The following is a 23,277-nucleotide window of genomic DNA, read 5'->3' as shown; positions in this document are numbered from 1 at the left end:
TACTCCTTCACTGGTAGGGAGATGTCAGCTTCAGGCAGCAAGGTGGAAGGATTAGGGATAGCAGGGGTGAAAACTATACTCTCTCTACACTCTCTCAGTCAGTAAGAGACTCTGATAATGGGTCCTGTGAGCATTAGTCATCCAGCAATCTGGCAGCTGTCTAACAATGTTTTCTAAGGCATGGGGGCAGAATGGGGCTACTACTATAGTTCCTTGACCTAAAGTCAGTTTGTCAGCATCTTTGAGAAGTACTGGCACAGCAGTGGTAGCTTTTAAGCAAGAATGCCATCCACTGGCCACTTGGTCTTTTTTTTTTTTTTTTTTTTTTACAAGTAGACTACAAGTCTTTTCTATGTCCCCAGAGCTTAGTTCAGGATCTATCTCACTATTTCTGCTCTTTTATCTAAATAGAGAGTGAATGGCTAGGTCACATCTGTCAGGACTAGGGCTGAGGCACTAAGCACAATTTTTTAATCTTTTTAAAGGCCTCCCCATATATGGGGTCCATGAGAAAGTCCCAGTCTCTTTAGTAAGAAGGTATTATTAGGGAGTGCCAGGTGGCAAAGCCTTGCTTTTTAACTGGTAGCAACAGAGTATTCCAGGAAGACTGACAAAGGACCAAACACACCTAGTTCTAAGAGCCTTTGAAGGTGAGGTCTGATGCCCTCTCGGGCCTCTTTGCTCATGGTGTATTATTGTACCCCGAAAGGAATCACACCAGTTTTCAATCTCACAATGATGGGGGGCACCATTTTTGCCTCAATTATACACCCAGTCTCTGCCCAGGCTGTTGGATATCTCTCTAACTAGGTCCATTCTAGTACTTTTCTTGATGGGGCTTGAGGCTCATGTAATCTATATTCTTCTTCCAATTTTGATGTTAAATTTATAGAGACAGAGGCTTGCCAAGGGATTGAAGTTCCTTCCAAAGAGCAGCTTATTTGTGATTTTAAATATGCTAGTATGTCTCTCCACAACAATGGGGTGGGGCTTGAGGAATGATGAGGGAGGAATGAGTTACTTGGCTTATTCATAGATTAACTTTCTTATCAGTGGTCCAAGAGTATGGTTTCTGACCAGTAGCCCTGAATACTAAGGATTGCTGGTTCCTCAATTTCTCCAGTGGCTCTGTCAGACTGAAAACTCTGCTCTGATATCATAAAGGGAAGCCATGGGGGTCTCTTCCACAGTTAGGGTTACCCTAGTCTCACGTAGGGTGTCTGTTTCCCATATCTGCTAGTCATCATCCTCTGGGATAAGGACTTAGGTGGTCTGGTATCTGTCTCTTTCTTGGGGCAGTCTCTTGCCCAGTGTCCCTTTTCTTTACAGTAACCACATTGGTCCTTATCTACAGGTGGTGTGAAGTTCCTATGGAGTTCTGAGGTCTTTTTGGCCCTGTGTTGCCCAGTTACCCTGTCTGCCTATTCCCTCCATCTTTTCTATAAACTTCCTTATCAACTGCTAATGTATCCAAAATCCTAATTAAATTTCTATCCTGCCTTCCATCTGGTCTACTTTCTCTTGCCTCAGCTACTCTCTCTTCTCTTTCTCCTTTTACTTTTTTAGTCTCTCTCTTATGGTACACTTTCTCTGCCTCCTTAACCAGATCTTGAAAAGATAATGTTTGCAGACTCTCTAGATGCTGTAACCTTCACCTAATGTCAGAAGCAGATTGCCCAAATGAAAGCCATGGCCACTGCTGCCTGCTGGCTCTCTGACATAGTGTTAAAGGGAGCGTAATGCTTGTGTGATTCTAAGAGGCACTCTAAAATCACTGCTGGTGGCTCCTTTTCCTCTTTAGGATCTCTCTTACCTTGACAAAATTGCTTGGGTGCCTGTTAGCTCCTCCCTTTCCTGCTACCCTACCTCTGTGTAAATGTGTCAACTGCTTGCTACCTTCAGGCCTGTTAGGGTCACAGTCAGGACCTGTCAGAGTGAAGCCTGCATCTATTTCATTTGGAAGATGTGTCAGCCATCCATTGGCTCCCAGCACATACTTCTTTTCTCAAGCAGAATCCTTTCCTTCTCCTCTGTGGTAAAATTAAACTGCAATAGCTATTGACGGTCATCCCAAGTGGGCTGATGAGAGAACATGAGAGATTCCATTAGATTAGTAAGGCTAGAGGTGTTTTCAGAGAAGGGGGCGTGTTTTGCCTTCCAATTATAGAGATCAGAGGAGGAAAAAGGCCAATACTGAAGGAGCTGCATATCCATGGTCTGCTGGAGTAGGGCCATAAGTACTTAAAGCCAGCGTGATTGTTGAGTCTGGTCCCAATAGGCTCTGAGCTCATTTGTCTTGGTTTCCAGCAGCTGGTCACTCCCCCATGTTTCCAGCAGTTCCCTTTTGAGATATCTGGGAAGGGACCGGTTGGGGATATGAGGGTGGAGTATTATGCCATTCTGGAGGTTATTACATCTCTGGAAACATCTCAAGAGGAGCCAAGGGTTGCATTCCTCCCTTCCCTCCGCCATTTACATCTTCGTTTTTTTTTTTTTTTTGTTGTTTGTTTTTTTTTTTGTTTTTTGTTTTTTGTTTTTTCCCCCGCTGAGTGGCAGAAAGCTAGGACTAGGGAGCCCAGCTTGTTCGTCTGAACTCAAGGTTTCAACCAGGTGCTCTCTGGTGGTCAACTAACATCAACAGGTGGCAATTTTGTAGAGCAGAAAGTTCTCCAAAATCTCTTTTTGACATCTACAAAGAGATTGTGAGTCCTAGTCATAATTTCAGTTTGATGCTCTAGAGTCAATCCAAGGGGAGTGTTAATAGTCTGTCCCAACTGCAGAGTCACATACAGGAAGACAAACAATATATACAGTAACAGAAACACACGGCCAAGTTAGCAAACTCTCACTTGGCACCCAGTAACAGAAACAGTAAACACACTCTCACTTGGTACCCAGTAACATTAAAAGATGGCCAAGTGAGCACACACTTATTTGGCACCCTGATGGGAGATCTCCAGGCATCCCTGGAGCTCCCTCAGACCTCCAGGGATGTCTCCCAGTATAGCATGCGGTTACTCCTGACATGCCTGTCAGGAACCCTCCCCTCCATACAGAATAGAAAGATTGTAAACCATGAATTCTGAATTCAAACACAGCAGGCAGACAAAAACATAGACAAAGACAGGATCCTACCTGCAAGTGGCGTCTCTAAGAAATGGGATAGGCCAAAAATCCAGGCAGATGAGCCCCCATATGTAAGAACCCCAAAGTTTGGCCTCCACTCAAGTCCCTGGATGAACTGGCCAGGACACCAATAACTCCAGAGAAAACCACACTTGATGCAAACTGCAAGAGGATTTATTATCAGCTAACTGAGGACATTTTTAACACTGTGTAGGGTAGGGGATTTCGACCCTGAATGTTGAGAGTGGGGGGCTTTTAACAGCTAGCTTAGGAACTGAGATGAGTTGGGAGGAGAGATGGAAGAAGTTGGGAAGTGTTGGGAGGGTTTAGGAGGGTTGGGAGGAGATTTGGGAAGATATAGGAAGAGTTGAGAGGAGTGTTATTTTCTGCTGGATGTCCTTGGTAAAATTACAATTACCATATCTCTGGCTGTAAGGATAAGAAATGAAAAGTCTGTTTGCTCACTATAGAGAACAAAGAACTTCTTTCTGGCTGCATTTTTAGGGATCAGGGAAAACAAGCTTGGGGAATGTCCAGGGGCTTTACCTTCAAGTGAGAAACAATCTAAGTCAGGGTCTATCACATGAAGATCTTATTGAACTCTGATGGTTCATCAGATCCTGGGCTTTTTTTGGTTGGGAGATTATTAATGATTGCTTCTATTTCTTTAGAAGTTATGGAAATAATACAGAATTTCTCTGATCCTGATTTAAATTTGGTACCTGATATCTGTCTAGATACGTGTCCATTTGTTTTCCTTATTTTCCATTTTTGTTGAGTATAGACTTGTTTAGTAGGATCTGATTATTCTTTGACTTTCCTAAGTTTCTGTTGTTATGTCTCCCTTTTCAAATCTGGTTTTGTTAATTTAAATACTGTCCCTGTGCCCTGTACTTAGTCTGTCTAATGGTTTATCATTCTTGTTGATTTTCTCAAAGAACCAGCTCCTAGCTTGTTTGATTTTTTTTATGTAATTCCTTTGTTTGCACTTGGTTGATTTCAACCATGAGATTGATATTTGTCCTGCCTTCAACATATCTTGAGTGAATTTGCTCCCTTTTGTTCTAGAGTTTTTAGGTGTGCTGTCAACCTACTCCAGTATCCTCTTTCCAATTTCGATTCGGAGGCATTCAGAGGTATGAGTTTCCCTCTTAGAACTGCTTCCATTGTGTCCCATAACTTTTGGTATGTTGTAGCTTCATTTTCATTAAAATCTAAAAAGTCTTAAATTTATCTCTATTTCTTCCTTGTCTGAGTTATCACTAACTATATTTTTGTTCACCTTCTATGTTTATGTGTGTTTTTAATTACTTATATTTCTATTTCAGATCAGCCTTAGTCCTTAGTGATCTCATAGGATGCATAGGATTATTTCGATATTTTTATATCTGTTGAGACAAGTTTTGTGACTGATTATATGGTCAATTTTGGAGAACGCATCATGAGGGGCTGAGAAAAAGGGATATCCTTTTGTATTCAAATAAATTTTTTATAGATATCAACTCATGTATTTGTTTCATAACTGGTGTTAGTTTAACTGTGTCTCTTTTTAATTTTTGTTCCCATTGATGAGGGAGGGGTGTTGAGCTAATATTGTCTGGGGTGCAATGTGTGTTTTTGAGCTTTACTAAAGTTTCTTTTATGAGTGTGGATGACATTGCATTTGGCGTATAAATGTTCAGAATTGTGAATTCATCTTGGTAAATTTTAACATTGATGAATATGAAGTGTCCCTCCTGTTTTTTTTTGATAACTTTGGGTTGAAAGTCGAATTTATTTGATATTAAAATGGCTACTCCAACTTGTTTCTTTGGAACATTTGCTTGGATAATTGTTTTCCAGCCTTTTACTCTAAGGTAATATCTGTATTTGTCCCTGAGATTTGTTTCTAGTATGCTTGGTCTTGCTTACACATCCTGTCTGTTATTCTATGTCTTTTTATTGGTGAATTGTGTCTGCTGATATTATGCGATATTAAGGAAAAGTAGTTGTTGCTTCTTGTTATTTTTGTTGTTAGAGTTGGAATGTGATTCATGTAGCTCTCTTGTTTTAGGTTTGCTTCAAGATCAATTTCTTTGTTTTTCTAGAGTGTAATTTCCCTCCTTATATTGGAGTTTTACCATTACTACCCCTTTGATGGGCTGGATTTGTTCGAACATATTGTGTAGTTATCATTTTTTTTTCCACAGAATACCTTGTTTTGCTGTGTCTAGTAGCCTTGACTGGCATTTCTGCTCCCTTAGGGTCTGTATGACATCTGCCCTGGATATTAAGGCTTTCATAATCTCTGGGGATAAGTTAGGTATAGTTTTGATAGGATTTCCTTTATAAGTCACTTGACCATTTTCCCTTAGTGCTTTTAATATTCTTCTTTTTCTTTTCTTTTTTTTTCTTTCTTTTTTATTTTGCATTTGGTTTTTTGATTTCTATATGATGGCAGAAATTTCTCTTGTGGTCCAAACTATTTGGAGTTTTGTAGGCTTCTTGTATATTCATAGGCAAATCTTTCTTTAGGTTAGGGAAGTTTTCTTCTATAATTTTGTTGAATATATTCACTGTCCCTAAATTTGAAAAACTTACTTGTCATTGATACCTATTATACTTAAGTTTTGTCATCTCCTTGTGTCCTGGATTTTCTCGGTGTAAATATTTCCGCTCTAAAATCTCTTCCAAAAATTCACATGGGAAGTTTTTCCAGAGAAATTCAAATCGATAGTACTTTATTAACTATTACTTATATAGAATCCTTTCAAATGTTTCTGTTTTCTATTGTCAATACAGTAAAGAGCCCAGCATTTGATAAAAATGAGAATATATCACCTCAAGCAGAAGCAGATGAAGATATCGGGTAACATTTTCAATAATTTTGCCAGTTCAATAGATTACTTCATAAGTAGTGTTTGTATTCCCTTTACTGGAGAAGTAGATTCAGGAAGATAGCAATGCAAAGTCAGACACTGCTATATGTTGAGTTCAAGCCCATCTTGAGGTCCTTCAGAACTTGTGATAACAAACACATAGCAACTAGTACAATATGACCAAAAGATCTCTGCCTGAGATCTTCCAAGATATACACACAAAAAAAGGAGAAAAATCATAAAAATAAGAGGGGGACCATCTGGGAAGAAAAAGGGTCTCAGCAAGAGTGGGAGAGTAATGAATAAACTACTGTGGGTGTAAATGTATGAATTGTTAAAAGTCAATGATACAAGATCACTTTGATACTCCACCATGTATTATATATATATATATATATATATATATATATATATATATATATATGACATTTGTTCCTAACCAAACATTATATATTTATTATAAATAATTAACAGAAGGTTCTTTTTAAAGTTTTGTGTGGGTAAGAAAAATGTCCTACCAGTTCACTATATTTCTTGCATTAATTTTTTATTTTCCTTTCTTCACAGAGATGAAGTAGATAGTATGTTGGATAAATCTGAAGGTATGTGTTTTTGGAGGTATTTGCCTGTTTTTTAAAGAGGTCAGAAGAGGGCATCAGATTTCTAGACTGTATAGCAAAAGGGGATAATTTTAGGGTTCACAGTAATTGTAGTTTCCTTTAAAACACATATGAGATAACTTCTCAGCAAACATTCAGAATGCAAGATTAGCTGAAGATGTAGCTCAGTGGTAAATCACCATTTAAAAGTGATGAGTTTCATCTTCAGTGGCAAAAATAAACAAACAAAAACAAACAAAGAAACAAAACAAAACAATAACAAAAAAAACCCCAAACAAACCAACAAATGCACCAAATTAACAAAAATCCTACCAAACAAACAAAACACAGTTATAAGTCTTGCAAATGAAATGTTAGGTTGTCCAGTTTGCCAAATTAACTGCAAATTGTAAAATGAGCAAGAAACCCAGTTTGCTCTTGTAAGGAAACAAGCAAAACCAGCAATAAGCATTTTAGGAGCCTAAACTTAGGCATGATTAGAGAAGAAAAAAAAAAATACAGTGGCTACCACAAGGGAACAAACCTCTCAGAGGGGCTAGAGAGATGGCTGTTTTGGTAATGTGCTTTCCTTGAAAGTATATAAATTAAGGAGGGGGTCTTAAATCAGCTTTAAAAATGCAGGCTGCAACCCAGTGAAAAGTAGGTGAAGACAGCTTGCTGGCTAGCCAGGCTAGTGGCATTGGTGAGCTGCAGAATCAGAGAGAACCTGTCTCAAGTTTTAAGTTTGGGCAGTCAGAGGTGTTTCATGCCTTAATCCCAGCAGTTGGTAACCAGGGTGAGGTCCAGGAAAAAAAAAAAAAAAAAGGAAGTTGGAATGTGATTGAGAATGCAGCAAATGTCTATTTGTAGCCTTCTTATGCATACTTATACTGAAATATATATGCATCAGGTTTTTACAATACTCTTTATGTGATTTACACAATCCATTAAAATGATGGTTTTTGTCTTTTTGTTTTTTCTCTTTGAGGAAATTGTCAATATTAAGAAAGTGTTATAATTTTGTAATCTCCACTGTATAGTACAAATAAACATGTTTCAAGAAAAATGATCAGGGCACCTTAAAAGACACAAAGGACAGGGATGGAAAGATGGCTTAGAAATTAAGAGCATTTGTTGTTTTTGGACAGAACCAAGTTTTAGTTCCTAGGACCCACACAATGGCTCAAAACCATTTTTAATTCTATATCCATGGGTTTTGGAATTCTCTTCTAGTTTCTTTGTTTATAAATACAAACATGCAAAAACAAATTGCTTAAATAAATAAAACAATTGAAAATTACAAACAACAGCACCTTCATCTGAAACAAAGTAGGAGAGTCTTGTTTGGGGTCCGTTTTATTTTAGCTTTCAAGTTAGTATTGTAAACTTGGAAAATGGAAAGCCTCTGGGTAGTAGTGGCAGCTAAAATACTACCTCCTTTTTTGCTCTTCAATGACAGACGACTGATTGAGCCTTTCTCACCATTAGTACACATTTGCAAACACTGCCAACCAGCAAGGGCCTTGGCTGAGATTGTTTTCTCGCTATCCAAACCCTGTTACCCAGTATGCTTTGTGGTAGTCATCAAGCCGAGTTCTTGTGGAAGCAAGGTTCTTGAGGAAGCATGGTAGGGAGAAGTCTCAGTAGAGGTAGTCAATTTTCTGTTGAAAGATGATTAATCCTGTTTGAGCTGGGGGCCTGTGTGGGGAAGAAGGTGGAGGGGTGGAGGTGTTACTTTAGGAGTAAGGAGAGGAGGTGACCCTCACTGGACTCAGGAAGGTACTGCTTCCAGGCTCACAATCAACTTTTCCCACTTAGGTCTCTGCTGAGAAAAACAGAGAACTTCGCTAAGGGCAGGAGTTTGAACAGAATTATCTCCTAACAGAAAGCAGGAAGGTCAGGGAATTGGAGACCCTGGAAGTCTTCTTGGGGCTTGGGGATGTGAGGAGTGAGTAAATTGGAAGTCAGTTAGTGGAGCCAACAGATTAAAACCTTCTTTTAGCTGCTGCTGCCTGCCAGGAATTCATTAAAAACGAACTGAAAACCAGTCTTCATTTACCTCTACCTGTTGTTAAAATGGCTGATTCCCGAAATTTCTATGTATAGGCTCCAATTGCCTCAAAATACAGAGGCTCCTCTCAGCCTCAGAAGTGCTGGGACTTCAGACATAATTCAGGCCAGGTTGTTGTTATTTATTTGTTGTTTTGGTTTAGGAAAGTAAGCTCTAACTCTATATCTCAGGATTGTCTGAAACCTCACCTGCAGCTTTGACTGGCCTTGAAACTGAAGTCCCCAGCCTTACAAATGTACCTGGTCCTGAGGAAATATGTGTTCTTTATTTTTTATATTTAAAATTTGTTTGTTTGTTTGTTTGTTTGTTTGTTTTTTCTTCCTTTTTTCTTTGTTGAAGATTGAAACCAGAGCTTCTTGCTGTAGCAGTAAAATATTTGTCCAGCCAGAAAAACTTTATATTTTAGATCTGCTTTAGATTTGTATTATGATGAAAAAAATTGAGGAGCTTGGTTATGATAAAAGCAACCATGATTTCATTTGGAGATTGAAATGCAAACACATTTACTTTAATTTATCAAAACCCTAGCAACAATGGGACCAAAATTTAGATCATCCTGTGATTGCATATAAACCCACTTGAAGTCACAGGTAAAGCCATCATATTAGGTGTGTGTGTATGTGTGTGTGTGTGTGTGTGTGTGTGTGTGTGTGTGTGTGTGTGTGTGTGTGTGTGTGTGTTTATTTACATTTCAAATATTAGTCATTTCCTGGTTTCACCCCAGAAATTCCCTTTACCATTCCACCCTCCCTCTGCTTCTATGAACATGTTCCCCCACCCACCAACTTCCATGTCCCTGCTCTGGTATTTGCCTACACTGGGGCACCAACCTTCACATGACCAAGGACCTCTCCTCTCACTGATGTTTGACAAGGACATCCTCTGCTATGTATTTAGCTGGAACCATGGGTCCCCCTCTTTGTTTGCTGGCTTAGTCCCTGAGTGCTCTGTGGGGGGGTGGGTCTGCTTGGTTCATATTACTGTTCTTTCTGTAAGGTTACAAACCCCTTCAGCTCCTTCAGTCCTTCCTCTAACTCCTCCACTGTGGACCCCATAATCAGTCTGATTGTTGGCTGTGAGCATGAGCCTCTGTTTTTGCCAACCTCTGGCAGAGCCCCTAAGGACACAGCCGTATTAGGCTCCTTTCAGCAATCATTTGTTGGTATCCACAATAGTGACAGGGTCTGGTGTTTATATACGGGATGGATCCACAGGTGGGGCAGATTCTGAATGGTCGTTCCTTCAGTCTCTGCCCTGCACTTTGTCTCCATATTTCCTCCCAGTAGTATTTTGTTCCCCATTCTGAGAAGGACGGAAACATACACACTTTTTTCTTCCTTCTTAAGGTTTATGTGGTCTGTGAATTACATTTTGGGTATTCTGAACATTTAGGATAATATCCACTTATCAGTGAGTACATAACATATTTTTTCCTTTGGGATAGTGTTACCTCATACAGGATGATATACTTTAGACCTATCCGTTTGCGTGTAAACTTCCTGAAGTTATTGTTTCTTTATGGTCACTATACATTTTTATCACTATTTCTCTATAATACAGCTTGAGGTCAGGGATGATTCCCCCTGAAGTTCTTTTATTGTTGTGAATAGTTTTTCAATATCCTGGATTTTCGTTATTCCAAATGATTTTGCATATTTCTCTTTCTATCTTTATAAAGAATTAAGTTTGAATATTGATTGAGAGGGCATGGAATCAGAGCTTACTTTTGGCAAGATAGACATTTTTACTAAATTATTTGGGACACCAATATATGGCCATGGGAGATCTTTCCATCTTCTGAGAATTTCAATTTCTTTCTTCAGAGACTTGAAGTTCTTGTCCTACAGAACTTTGACTTGCTTTTTTCGTGTAACACCAAGGTATTAAAATATGAGACTATTGTGAAGTGTGTTGCTTCCATAACTTCCTTTTTAGCCTGTTTATCCTTTGAGTAGAGGAAAGCTACTGATCTATTTGAGTTAATTGTATATCCAATCACTTTGCTAAAGTTGTTTCTCAGGCTTAAGGGTTCTTTGGTGGATTTTTTGGGGTCACTAAATATACTATCTTATTACCTGTTAATAGTGATATTTTCATTTGTTCTTTTCCAATTTTTAACTTTTTGACCTCTTTTTGTTGTCTATTTAATCTGGATAGAACTTCAAGTACTATAGTGAATAGGTAGGGAGAGAGTGGGAAGCCTTGTCATATATTAGTGGGACTGCATCAAGTTTCTCTCCATTTATTTTGATGTTGGATCCTGGTTTGCTACTATGTTTAGTTATGGGCCTTGCTTTCTGAATCTATCCAAGACTTTCATCATGATGGCGTGTTGATTTTTTTTTAAATGATTCCTCAGCGTCTAATGAGATAATACTGTGTTTTTTCCTTGAGATTCTTTACATAATGGATTACATTGATGGATTCCCATATATTGAACCATTCCTGTATCCCCGGGATGAAGCCGCTTGATCATGAAGGATGATCATTTTGATGTGTTCTTGGATTGTGTTTAACAGAATGTTATTGAGTATTTTTGCATCAATATTTATAAGTTAAATTGGTCTAAAGTATCCTTTCTTCATTGGGTTTTTGTATGGTTTGGGTATAAGAGTAAATGTGGCTTCATAGAACAAATTAAGTAGTGTTCATTTTCTTCTGTTTTTGTATAATTGATTGAAGATTGTTGGTATTGGTGTTTCATTGAAAGTCTGATGGAAATCTGTACTAAACCCATCAGATACTGGGCTTTTTTTTTTGGAGGGGGGAGCTCTTAATGACTGCTTCTATTTCTTTGGGGGTTATGGGAGAGTTTACAGGGTTTATCTCAACCTGATTGAAATTTAGTACCTGACATCTGTCTAGATAATTGTCCAATTCATCCAGATTTTCCACTTTTGCTAAGTTACAGGCTTCTATAGTAGGATCTGATGATTTTTTTGGATTTACTAAGTATCTGTTGTTATGTCTCCCTTTTCATTACTGGTTTTGTTAAAGTTGATACTTTCCCTGTGCCCTGTAATTAGTCTGGCTAATGTTTTATCTATCTTGTTGACTTTCTCAAAGGTCCAGCTCCTAGTTTGTTTGATTTTATGTTATAGTTCCTTTGTTTCCACTTGTTTGATTTCAGCCCTGAGTTTGATTAGTTCTTGCCTTCAACTCCTCTTGGGTGATTTTCCTTCCTGTTATTCAAGGGGTTTTAGGTGTGCTGTCAACCTACTACTCTATCTTCTCTCCAGTTTCTATTTAGAGGCATTCAGAGCTATGAGATTCCCTTTAACACTGCTTTTGTTGTGTTCCACAACTTTCAGTATGTAGTAACTTCATTTTTTTTTAAACTCTAAAAAGTCTTATATTTATTTTTTTTATTTCTTCCCTTCCTGAATTATCACTGACTGGATTTTTGTTCACCCTCTACGTGTACATGGGTTTTCAATTATTTATATTATTATTTCAGATCAGCCTTAGTCCTTGGTGATTAGATAGGATGTATGAGATTATTTGGATATTTTTATATCTGTTGAGGCATGTTTTGTGACTGATTATATTGTTAATTTTGGAGAAGGCGTCATGAGGTGCTGAGCAGAATGGACAATTTTTGTTCTAGAATAAAATGTTCTATAGATATCAACTAATGTATTTGTTTCATAACTTCTGTTAGTTTAACTGTGTCTTTTTTTAATTTTTCTTTCAAGGATCTTTCCATTGATGAGGGAGGGTTGTTGAAGTCTTCTGCTATTATTGTGTGTGATGCAATGTGCATTTTGGGCTGTACTAAAGTTTCTTATATGAATATGCATGCCATTGCATTTGGACTATAAATGTTTAGAATTGAAAATTCATCTTGGTAAATTTTAACTTTGATGAATATGAAGTGTCACTCCTTGTCTTTTTAGATAACATTGGGTATAAGTCAAATTTATTTGATATTAGAATGGCTACTTCAAATTTGTTTCTTTGGAACATTTGCTTAGAAAATTGTTTTCCAGCTTTTTATTGTGAGGTAATATCTGTCTTTGTCCCTGAGGTTTGTTTCTGGTATGCTGGGTCTTGCTTACACATCCAGTCTGTTAGTCTATTTCTTTCTAATTGGTGAATAGAATATGGTGATATTAAGAGATACTAAGACAAAGTCTTTGTTTCTTCCTGTTATTTTTGTTGGAATTTTGTTCATGTAGCTATCTTCTTTTAGGTTTACTTCAAGATTAATATCTTGCTTTTGCTAGCATGTGATTTTCCTCCTTATATTGGAGTTTTCCCTTTATTATCCCTTGAAGGGTATGATTTGTTCAAAAATATTGTGTAAATATTGTTTTTTCACGGAATACCTTGTTTTCTCAATCTATGGTAAAATAGTTTTGCTGCATATTATAGCTTTGGCTCTTATTTCTGCTCTCTTAGTGTCTGTATGATATGTACCCTGGATCTTATGGCTTTCATATTCTCTGGGGAGAAGTTAGGTGTAATTCTTATAGGAATTCCTGTATATGTTACTTGACCATTTTACCTTACTGCTTTTAATATTCTTTCTTTGTTTTGTGCATTTGGTGCTTTGATTAATATATGATGGCAGGGATTTTTGTTGTTGTTGTTGTTGTTGTTTTTCTGGTCCAAACTATTTGGAGTTCTGCATGCTTCTAGTATGTTCATGGACATCTCTTTCATTAGGTTAGGAAAGGTTTCTTTTATAGTTTTGTTGAAGATATTCACTGGCCCTATAATTTGGAAATCTTACTTCTCATCTATACCTGTTATCCTTATGTTTTTTCTTCTCCTTGTGTCCTAGATTTCCTGGATGTAATTAGTTAATTTTTAAAATCTGTTTCAAAAACTCAAAATGGGCAGTTTTTCCAAAGAAATTCAAATTGATAGTACTTTATTAACTATTACTAATATTGCATACTTTCAAATGTTTACATTTTCTATTGTCAATACAGTAAACAACCCAGAAATTGGTAAAGATGAAAATATATCGCCTCAAGTAAAAGGAGATGAAGACATGGGGTAATATTTTCAATTCTTTTTCTTTCTTTCTTTTTTTTTTTTTTTTTTTTTTTTTGCCAGTTCAATAAAGTACTTCAAAAGTAGTGTTTGTGTTACCTTCACTGGAAAACTAGATTCAGGAAGATCAGCATTTCAAGGTCAGATGCTGCTATATGTTAAGTTCAAGCCCAGCTTGGGATCCTTTAGAATTTGTGATCACAAACACATAGGAACTCATACAATAGGACCACCTGCACGTGATCTTTGACACACTCAAAGAAAAGGAGAAACATCATAAAAATAAGTAGGGGACTATCTGGGGAAAAAAAGGGTCTCGGCAAGTGTGGAAGAGTTATGAATAAACTCCTTGTGGGGTGTAAATGTATGAATTGATAAAAGTAAATAATCCAAGTTCAAGTTGGTAGTCCACCATATATTTTATATGCATATTACATTTGTTCCAAACCAAACATTATATATTTATTATAAAAAATTAAAGAAGGTTCTGTGTAAAGTTTTGTGTGTGGTAAAAAAAAAATGGCCTACCAGTCTACTATATTTCTTGCTTTAATTTTTTATTGTTCTGTCTTCACAGACATGAAGTAGGCAGTATGTTGGATAAATCTGGAGGTATGTGTTTTAGAAATATTTCCCTGTTTCTTGAAGAGGCCATACAAGGGAAACAGATCTCTATAGAACCTATAGCATAGGGGGATAATTGTAGGCTTCACAGAAATTATAGTTTTCTTTAAAAAAATACATACAGATGACTTCTCATCCAACATTCAAAACTAAAGATTAACTAAAGATGTAGCTCAGTGGTAAAGCACAATTAAAAGTTATGAATTTCATCTTCAGTGGTGAAAACAAAAACAAAAAACAAAAAAAAAAAACAGCAAAAAACAACAAACCCAGCAAATTAACAAAAAAAAAAAAAAAAAAAAGCACCAAAGAAACAAAACACAGCAATAAGCCTAGTAAATGAAATGTCAGTTCGTCCAGTGTGCCAAATTAACTGAAAATTGTAAAGTGAGCAAGAAAAACAATTTGCTGTTGTAAGGATACAAGCAAAACCACAACTAAGCATTTTAGGAGCCTAAACTTAGGCATGATTAGAGAAATAGAAAAAGAAAACAAACAAACAAAAAACAAACAAACAAAAAATTTCAGTGTCTATAGCAACAGAACAAACCTTGAAGAGAGGCTAGGGAGATGGCTGTTTTAGTAAAATGTTTTCCTTGAAAATAAAAGTGGGGGCCTAGAATCCACTTCTAAAATGGAGGCTGCCAACCAGTGCTGAGTAGGTGGAGACAGCTTGCTGGCTAGCCGAGGTAGTGGCATTGGTGAGCTGCATATTCAGAGAGAACCTATCTCAAGTTTTAAGTTGGGTCAGTCAGTGGTGGCACATGCCTTAATTCCAGACGTTGGGAGGAAGAGGCAGGGAGATTTTTGGTTTTGAGGCCACCGTGGTATACAGGGTGAGTTCCAGGTTAAAGAGAGCTATACAGATAAACCCTGACATGAAAAAAAAAAAGAGAGAAAATGAAAAAGAAATTTGGAATATAATTGAGAATAAAACAGATGTCTATATCTGGCCTCCTTATGCACCTATATACTGAAATGTATACACTCCATTTTTATCCTGAAACTTTTTATGATTTACACAATCCATTAAAATTATGTTTTTTGTTGCTGTTTTGTTTGTTTGTTTGTTTGTTTGTTTTTTCTGTTTCTGGAAATACACAACATTAACAAAGTAAATTTTTTTATACTCTCCATTATATAGTAAAATTAAACATCTATCGTGAGAAATGGTCCAGCACACCTTAAAACACACACAGGATAGGAATGGAAAGATGGCTTAGAAATTAAGAACACTTGTTCTCTTGGACAGAACCAAGATTTAGTTCCTAGAACCCACATAATTCTCAAAATCATTTTTAATTCTAGATCCAGGGATTTTGGCATCCTATTCTAGTTTCTAGGGGAACTAGTCATACATGTTATATAAATACAAACATGCAAAAACACTTTAGTTAAAAAAAAAAACAAAAAAAACAAAAAAAAAAATTTAGAGTTACACAGAACAGCCCCTTCATCTGAAACAAAGTAGGAGAGTCGTCTTTGGAGTTCATTTTATTTTAACTTTCAAGTTAGTATTGCAAACTTAGAAAAGGGAAAGCCTCTGGGTAGTAGTGGAAGTTAAAATACTACCCGTTTTTGAAGCTTTAATCACAGATGACTGAAAGAGTCTCTCTCACCCTTAGTACTCATGTGCAAACACAGCCAATCAGCAATGGGCTTGGCTGAGAGTGTTTTCCAGCTGTTCAAACCCAGTATGGTGGCTACAAAGAGTTCTTGAGGAAGCAAAATTCTTGAGGAATCATGGTAGGATGAAGTCTCAGTGGAGGTAGTCAATTGTCTGTTGGTTAATCCTGGTTCAGCTAGGGGTCTCGGTGGGGATGAAGGTGGAGTTTTGGAGGTGTTTCTTCAGGAGTAATGAGATTAGGTGACCCTCACTGGACTCAGGAAGTTGCTACTTCCAGGTTCACAATCGACCTTTCCCACTTAGGCCTCTGCTGAGAAAAACTGAGAACTTCACTGTAAGTGCAAGAGTTTGAACAGACTAGCTCCTAGCATAAATCAGGAAGGCCAAGGAAATGGAGACCCTGAAAGTATTCTTGGGGCCTGGGGATGTGAGGTGTGAGTAAAGTGGACTTCACTTAGTGGATGAAACAGACAAGAACCTCTTCTGTGCAACTGCTTCCCATCAGGAATTTATTAAAAAGAAACAGAAGACCAGTCTACATTTTAACGTGTTGTGAAAATGCCACATTGCCGAAATTTCTATATATAGGTTCCAAACTGCCACAAATACTAGAGGCTTCTCTCAGCCTCAGAAGTGCTGGGAATTCAGACATAATTCAGACCAGGCTGTCTTTATTTATTTGTTGTTTTGGTTTAGGAAAGTAAGCTCTAGCTCTATATCTCAGGATTGTCTGAAACCTCAATTGCAGCCTGGACTGGCATTGTAACTGAAGTCCTCAGCCTCAGAAATGTAATGGGGCTCAAGGAATCATGCCTTCTTTATTTTTTATATCTAAATTTTGGGGGATTTTATTTTTCATTCCTGAAGATTGAAACCAGAGCTTCTTGCTGTAGCAGTAAAATATTTGTCCAGCCAGGAAGAATTTTATATTTAAGATTTGTCTTAGATTTGTATTGTGATGAAAAAGGTTGTGATAAGAGCAACTATAATTTTATTTGGAGATTGAGATGCAGACACATTTACTCTAATTTATCAAAAAACTAGCAGGAATGGGAAAAATTTAGATCATCCTGTGATTAGATGTAAACCCACTTGAAGTCACAGTTAAAGCCATCAGTGTGTGTGTGTGTGTGTGTGTGTGTGTGTGTGTGTGTGTGTGTGTGTGTGTGTGTATTTATTTATATTTCAAATATCAGCCATTTCCTGGTTTAACCCCAGAAAATCCCTATTCCATTTGACACTTGCTTTGTTTCTATGAGCCTGTTCCCTCACCCACATACTCCACCTCCCTACCCTGGCATTTGCCTACACTGGGGCATGGAGCTTTCACAGGACCAAGGACCTCTCCTCCCACTGATGTCTGACAATACCATCCTCTGCTCTATATGCAGCTAGACTCATGGGTGCCCCTCTTTGTTTGGTGGCTTAGTCCCCGAGTGCTCTGGACTGTCTGCTCGGTTCATATTGTTGTTCTTCCTGTAAGGTTGCAAACCCCTTCAGCTCCTTCAGTTCTTCCTCTAACTGCTCCCCTGGGGACCCCATGATCAGTCTGATTGTTGGCTGTGAGCATCAGCCTCTGTTCTTGCCAAGCCCTGGCAGAGCCTCTCAGGAGACAGTCATAATAGGCTCCTATCAGCAAGCACTTGTTGGTATCCACAATAGTGACTGTGCCTGGTTTCTGTATATGGGATGGATCCAAAGGTTGGACAGAATCTGGATGGTCATTCCTTAAGTCTCTGCCCTGATCTCCACATTTCCTATCAGGAATATTATGTTCCCCATTCTAAGAAGGACTGAAACACCTACACTTTTGTCTTCCTTCTTCTTGAGCTTCATGTGGTCTGTGAATTACATTTTGGGTATTCTGAGCTTTTAGGATAATATCCACTTATCAGTGAGTGCATACCATGTTTTTTTTTTCCTTTGAGATCACACAGGATGATATATTTTAGATCTCTCCATTTCATGAAGGCATTGTCTCTGTACCATTACCATACATTTTTTATCACTATTTCTGCATAATACAGCTTAAGGTCAGGGATGATTCCCCCTGAAGTTCTTTTATTGTTGAGAATAGTTTTGGGATATTCTGGAGTTTTGATATTCTGAATGGTTTTGCATATTGCTCTTTCTGTCTCTACGAAGAATTGAGTTTAAATTTTGATGGAGAGTGCATGGAATCTGTAGATTGCTTTTGGGAAGACAGCCATTTTTACTAAATTAATCTATGACCATGGGAGACCTTTCCATCTTCTGAGATTTTTCAGTTTCTTTCTTCAGAGACTTGAAGTTCTTGTCATAGAAATCTTTCACCTGCTTGGTTTGAGTCACATCAAGGAACTATAATTTGTGACTTTTGAAAGGTGTTGTTTCCATAATTGCCTTTCAGCCTGTTTATCTTTTGAGTAGAAGAAAGGTACTGTTTTGTTTGAGTTAATTGTATATCTATCCACTTTGCTGAAGTTGTTTTTCAGGTTTATGGGTTCTCTGATGGAATTTTTGTGGTCACTTAAGTATACTATTTTATTATCTGCTAATAGTGATATTTTGATTTATTCCTTTCCAATTTTTATTCCTTTGACCAATTTTTGTTTTCTAGTTGCTCTGTCTAGAACTGTAGTACTATAGTGAATTGGTAGGGAAAGAGTAAGAAGCCTTGTCTAGTCCTGTCTTGTCTTATTTTAGTGGGATTGCATCAAGTTTCTCTCCATTTAATTTGATGTTGGCTTCTGGTTTGCTTCTATATTTAGGTATGTGCTTAAAATTCTTAATCTATCCAAGACTATTATCATGAAGGTTTGTTGATTTTTTTTCAAATAATTTCTCTTCATCTAATGAGATCTGTGTGTGAATTTGCTTCAATATATGTGTGTGTGTTTGTATGTGTGTGTCTGTGTGTGTGTGACAGATACATATATATGTATCTGATGAATCCGATTGTTTCATAACTTCTCATTAGTTTCAGAGTGTCTCTTTTTCATTTCTTTTTTCCAGGACCTCTCCGTTGCTCAGAGTGGGGTGTTGAAGTTTCTCACTATTATTATGTGGGGTACAATATGTACTTTGAGTTCTAGTAAAATTTCTTTATGAATTTGGTTGCCCTTGTATTTGGAGCATAGATATTCAGAATTGTGAGTTCATCTTTGATGAATTATCCTTTGATAAGCATGAAGTGACATTACTTACCTTAAAAAACAAAAAAAAAAGTACTTTGTGAACCTCCTCTTTTCACAGTAGGCCCTCTTGACTACTGAGTCGTATTTGTAACAGCTTTGAAGGAATTTTAAAAGGAAAAAAAATAGATGTAAACAATTTCACAGTTCCATGTACTCATAGCTAAGTGATATGTATACAAAATTCTGTACATGAAACATATTTTCATTGATCCAGTGCTAATTTTATATTAAGTCAGTTTCTTTTCTAGGAGTCTTCTGTGCTTCCTTCTTTATATGGCACAGTGCAAAACTGAATTCTTTAATGTAACCCTTATAACTTATTTTTAAATTTTATGTTATGGTTATTGTTTTTTTTTTTCTTTCACATGTGTATGTGCACAACTAGTGTGTCTTGTACCTGAGGAAGCCAGATGAAGGCATTGAATCCCCTGAAACTGAAGTTATAGGTTGTGAGCCACCTTGTGGGTTATGGTACTCCAATCTCAGAAATCTGGAAGGGAACCAGTGCTCTTAACTGCTGAATCATCTCTCCAATCCCTTCATTGTTTTTTTTTTTTGTTTGTTTGTTTGTTTTTTTTCTTTTTATGAAATGAATTATCTAACTGTAAGTGGAAGACAACTTACTAAACAATGAGAGAATGATACTCAGATTCTAAAGTATCTGTTTTAAATTATATGTAACTGAATGCTAAGTGAGCTTTCTCAGAAGATAGTAACTTGTCTTTGAGATATGGTGTCATTATGTAGTTCAGGCTGGCCTGCATTTTCCTATTTAACCTATGCATTCTTTACACTGGAAATCTCCTGCTTAAGCTTCCAATACTAGGATCATACACAAAAAAACATCTTACATGGCTTACTAAACAATGCTCCTAATACCTATTTTTGGACTTATTTATGTGTATTAGTGTTTTGCTTACAGTTATATATGTTCACCACATGTGTACCTGTTGTTCAGATATCAGTTGATTATTTCAGATACCTGGAACTGGAGTCAGATAGTTGTGAGCCACTATATGAGTGCTAGACACCAAACCTATGTCCTTTGCAAAGAACAGGAAGTACTCTTAACTGCTGAGCCATATCTCTACCCCCATGAAACAATATTATATTTTTAAAAAATAATATTTTGCTTCTTTCAAGTTACCCATTTTACCAAATTATTTTTTTTCAACTGAAGGATTTGCTCTATTTAGAGGAGGCAGAATAATCATTTAATAATCTGATTTTGTCTAGTACTATATATGGTGAGAATATTAAACATGTACACCGAAATATAGCTTCATCCTAGTTACTGAAAACTAACTGTGCATGCTAGAAAGGTACTAAACATTTTCTGAAGCATTACAATTTTCATGAACTGCAGCAGTTACTGATCAAAAGTTCCTACCATAATTTTCTTCAAGTGTTTTTTTAAAGGATATGTTCTGAAATATAATTACCAATTCACTTTAGAAATAATTTTATTTTGATTAAAAAAAACTTGGAGATCATTGTTTTAAACATAGATTTTAACATTTTTATCTATTTTTATTTATATAGGTATTTTGCCTATAAGTATGTCTGTGAGTCATATACATATGTACCTGGTGCATGCAGAATTTAGAACAGGGCATCACATCCCCTGGAACTGGAGTTGGAGATATTTGTGCACATTATGTAGGTGCTAGGAATCAAACGCAGGTTTGATTCTGACAGGGTCTCATTTGTAGTTCTGACTGTCCTCGAACTCAGTATGTTGACCAGGTTAACCTGGAACACACAAATATCTCTCTGCCTTTTCCTCCAGAATACTAGGATTAACATGGGAACCAATATGCCCGGCTGCCCTCTTATTTTAATTGAATATTTTAAACAATGGGTCTAACAGTTCCACAGTCAAGTTTGTTCTTTCAGTTGCATCATCTTTTTTTAGATTTGGAAAAGAATTAGCCTTTATTAAAAGTGTTTCACTATGAAGAATTAAGTATACTTTTGATCCTTTGTTTTGTGCATTTGTTCTTTTGAAAACTGTTCTTGAAGCTCAAAATTATTTTCCTTACAGAAATTAAAATTCAGATAAGATTAGATATTTCTTATCCAAAATACATGGACTGTTTTTTTCTATGTTGTGGAACATTTCTGTAGACTTTACAGGTTGAACATCCTTCATCTGAACATACCAAACCCTAAGTATTCTAAAGTATGAAGCATGTTTGTGATATCTATCATTTAATTTTAAGTTTCCATAGCATTATTGAATGAAATTTATCTATATCTATTTTTACTTGAATACATGGAATCATCTAATTTTTCTTCAAAATGACCCTTTATTTTTAATATAGATGACATTTATAAGACGCTTCACATAAAGAGAAAATGGATGGAAACTTATGTCAAAGAATCTTTCAAAGGCAGCAACCAGAAATTAGAAAGATTTTGCAAAATGAACGAACGAGAGAGGTAGAGTTGTTATATTTGTAGGGTCAAATGTGTATCATTTTAGAAATTATATGTGGCTGAAGTTTAAAAAAATTATATCATGTCTGATTCTTTAGTAAAAATGTGTGGCTTTGATTTTGTCTAAAAAGTTAACCCTATAACATCATGCCTTCAAGCAAACTAAATCTAATTCATAGAAATCTATGAAAATTTTATTTTCTGCTTTAAGTCAATGTTAATGAGATTTAAATTTTAATTTACATTCATTGTGGAAATACAGAAGTCTTGCACATAGTCTTAGGAATGTAATTTATGGATTATTATGTTTAACAATATTCAAAAGGAACAACTACAATTACATATGCAGACAATTTGTATATTTTAGTTGACATGTTTTGCACTGTCTTTACTAAGGCAATGTATGAAAAATGAATTAGAACTTATATTTGGTAGAAAATAATGAAAAAAAACCACATTGAAATATAATTAAATTTTGTACATGTATATATATATATATGTGTGTGTGTGTTACATGTGTGTTGTGTGTGTTTATATTTCTTTAATTTTGAAAAGCTAAAACGTAAATGAAAACCTCTCTGATAATATGTTAGAGGAAAAATCTATAATGATTTCCCATTAGAAATTTTATACTGCTATTTTTCTTTTTATAGTATGAAATGTTCAATTGAATTTGTTTTGAGTGTTCTTTTTCATATTGGTATGAAATGTGCCTGCTTTCGTTACTGTACTTTACAGGAAGAACATCAACAACAAATTTGTGAGCAGTATATAACTACATTTCAGAAGTCTGATATGGATGTACAGAAATTCAATGAAGAAAAAGATAAATCAGTGGTTGGTACCATAAAAAAACTTAATATTTAACCTAGTATTACTAAGTAGGAATGGAACAACTAGCCTTGAGTTGAGCATATGAAACTAAATTAAGTTACATTATCTATCTATCCTTGCTTCTGTTCTAGTCTTACTGAGATATAAACTATTGATTGCATACTCTATCAATGAAAACGACTAGGCATTTTATGGTATACCAGATCATAAATTTTCAAGAGGCAGACATTTGCAGAAAGATCAAGAGATGATTACCAGTGACTACAAAAAAAAAAAAAAACACACACAATATATCAGAGTTCAAAGAAGAGAGAAAGCTTATTTATTGGTTTCACCTGGACTCTGTTGTTTATATTAAAAAAACAACTCAATTTGGTAAATCAGTTCTTACAGTCCTAAATTTAGTAAAGATTTAGTAACAACAGAGGATGGAAACAAACAATCTCAACAGCCCTGGAAGAATTTTCCTGTAGAAGAATATCAGCAAACAATTTTAGATCACGTCTCCATTACTCTACCAGTCACTGTAGTCATCACCTGGTTTCCAAGTAAGATCTGAGGCAACGATAATCATATTAACTATTTTTTTTATTTGACTGTTTAATAGTTTGGAAAGTACTCAATTTGAAAGGAACAGCAAATTCATTCTTGCCTCAGAAGGCATTGAGGAAGCTGCCATTATGAGTCAGTTCCGGAAAGAGATAGGAACTAAAGATAAATAATAAATACTCCAATTGAAGGCAATTTTTAAACATTGGACTCTGGATGACATTTCAAGGGAAAGTGATCATCCCTATAAATAAGGAGTCTAAAGACAGAACAGCAGGGTACTTCAAGATTTGTAATTCTGCATATGGCAGCTGGTGAGTGGGAGCCAGTAAAGTAAGAGAACCACTGGTAGAAAGAAAACTACCATGAGTGA

General features: G+C 36.3%; 1 pseudogene; it reads left to right on the top strand.

Moving 5' to 3' along the window:
* Gm20832 (predicted gene, 20832) overlaps positions 1-23,277 on the top strand; it is a 31,935-nt pseudogene that overhangs the window by 6,874 nt on the left and 1,784 nt on the right.

Source organism: Mus musculus, chromosome Y, assembly GCF_000001635.26.
Source record: "Mus musculus strain C57BL/6J chromosome Y, GRCm38.p6 C57BL/6J".
NCBI classification, from domain to species: Eukaryota; Metazoa; Chordata; class Mammalia; order Rodentia; family Muridae; genus Mus; species Mus musculus.
Note: the sequence above shows the minus strand (reverse complement) of the source record. Positions and strands in the feature narration are given on the sequence as shown.